General features: G+C 41.6%; 1 non-coding gene across 1 annotated transcript; it reads right to left on the minus strand.

The window, feature by feature from the left end:
* Window positions 1-1300: 1300 nt before the first annotated feature.
* LOC145013530 (small nucleolar RNA R71) lies at window positions 1301-1407 on the minus strand. The gene has a single exon (XR_013665083.1). It is a non-coding gene; the product is annotated as a small nucleolar RNA R71 (small nucleolar RNA).
* Between the last annotated feature and the right edge of the window lie 981 nt (window positions 1408-2388).

Below are 2388 nucleotides of genomic sequence, written 5' to 3' on the forward strand. Positions count from 1 at the left end.
TCTACCATAAATACAAATAACCATAGGAGTGAATTGGTTGAACCTAAATAGAAACATCTTTATCAAATTTGGTGAATAGTTGTTGCTTTAGTTATTTAGTTAATTTAGTGTGCCTAAGTTTCTAGTCTTGCAAAACTAGAGAAACCCCTTTTACTTTCATTAGTTGTTTTAGTTAAAATTAGTTATTAGTTTAATTTTCCGTTCCCTGAGTTCGACACCTTACTTACTAATCTATACCACTAAAAGACAGGTTCACTGCCTTTGTGTGTTCAATTTATTAATTAAAAGTAGGGATAAAACAAGTGCATTTTACACACATCAAGTTTTTGGCGTCGTTGCCGGGGAACGGTTCTAAATAATTAATCTAATTCCTAATTTTTTCGATCCTTTGTGTGAGTTTACTTGCATAGAGTTCATTGATTGCAATTTAGTAATTAGTAATTAGGTTTTAGCATCTGTTTTAGTTTTAGTATTAAATTTAGAATTTTTTCAAAATATCACTGATACTCGCCGAGTGCAATTGCACCTACTCGGCGAGTAGCAGTTTATTTAGCAGTAAATTTTAATTTTTTTTAGTACATTTTTTTTGTTCTTTTTACGCTTTTATTCTATTTATTTCAGGACTTTCATGACCAGAGGATCAAACACACCACTGGTACCCCCGTTTGAAGATCTCGAATCCGCATTGAAAAGGAACAAAGGAAAGGACGTGGAGAGTTCAAGTACACCAAAGAAGTCACCTTTGTCCAACTTGAAGACCGTTTTTGGGAAGAAGAAGAGCAGTAAATCAGGAGCATCTAGCGCCTCTTTGATAATCGAGGAACCAATTCAAGAAGATATTGGGTACGAGACCGAGGAAGAACAGGAGGCAACGTACGAGCACGAAACCGAGTCCGAGGAAGAGATAGCTTTCACAATGGATAACATTGATGAAATCCCCATGGGAGAATGGAAGAAGAGGATGCGCGACGACAATGGCCCGGGACTTGTGCAACCCGCAATTCCCGCGACTGCTACCTTCAAGCTAAAGGGTCATATCCTAGCTTCACTCAAAGAAATACCTTTTTATGGGAAAGATCATGAAGATGCCTACAAGCATTCGGATGAAGTCAATGATGTAGCTGATTACTTCAATATTCCAAATGTAACCCGCGAGACTCAACTACTTCGTATGCTTCCGGTAACATTCAAGGGTGCTGCTAAAGACTGGCTCAAGTCACTTCCCCCCGGATCAGTCACTACTTGGGCCAAGATGAAGGAAGAATTTATTGATCAGTTTTGTCCACCTTCTAAGATAGCCAAGCTGAAGAAGGCCATTGCAAACTTTTAACAACAAGCTGGAGAGTCACTATATGAAGCATGGGAGAGGTACAAGAGTCTGCTAAGAAATTGCCCACACCATGATCTAAACAGCCAGCAAGAAGTCTCCATCTTCTATGATGGAGTCAATGTCACAACCAGGAAGTTGCTAGACTCGCAAGGCCCACTTACAAAGAAGCTGCCCCCGGTGATTAAAGAATTCATTGAAGAATTCTCTAAACACTCTAGAGAATACCATAACCCTAGACATGATGTCACTAGGGGAGCCGCTTATGCTGCTAATGAAGACTTATCCGCGGTCATGGCTATGCTAAAACCCATGGATAGGAGAGTGGATAAAATGGATCAAACGATCCATGCTATTCGGGTGGGTTGTGAAAACTGCAATGGGCCTCACCTCACTAGAGATTGCGATTTGGATGAGAATGGCAACAAGAAGGCGCAAGCGTGTTACTCGAGTGGAGACCGATATGATGAAGATTGGCGCAAACAAAAGAAAGAGTGGCTTCCTTACGAAGAGTACAAGAAAGCCAAGGAGGAGAAGTATAGACAAAAAGGGAGAAGATTCTACCAAAAGGAGGAGCCGGTGCAAGAAAGGAAGCCAAGCTTGGAAGATATGCTCACTCAATTTGTAGCTGCTTCAGAAAAAAGGCATAGTGATCATGATGCTGCTATCCAAGAAACAAGAACCATGCTCAGGAACCAGCAAGCATCTATCCACAATATAGAAACACAGCTTGGGCAACTTGCTCAACAGCTTAACCAAAGGTCACCGGGTGAACTTCCTAGCAAAACCGAAAATAACCCACGAGGCACGCACATAAACATTGTCACAACAAGAAGTGGGAAGATAATCACTCCCCTCGCACCCATTCGGACTGAAGCACCCAAGGACTCACAGAAGGAAGAAGCAGAAAAACCAGCAGAAAACCAAAAGTTACAATCTGAGAGTCCTACTCGCCGAGTAGGGCCGATGGACTCGGCGAGTACACCATCAAAAACATGTGAATAATTTCCTGAAAAGCCTTACCAGCCTCCAATTCCATACCCAGCCCGAGCCAAGAAAGA

This window comes from Lactuca saligna, chromosome 8 (assembly GCF_052625555.1).
Source record: "Lactuca saligna cultivar CGN05327 chromosome 8, ASM5262555v1, whole genome shotgun sequence".
Taxonomy (NCBI): Eukaryota; Viridiplantae; Streptophyta; class Magnoliopsida; order Asterales; family Asteraceae; genus Lactuca; species Lactuca saligna.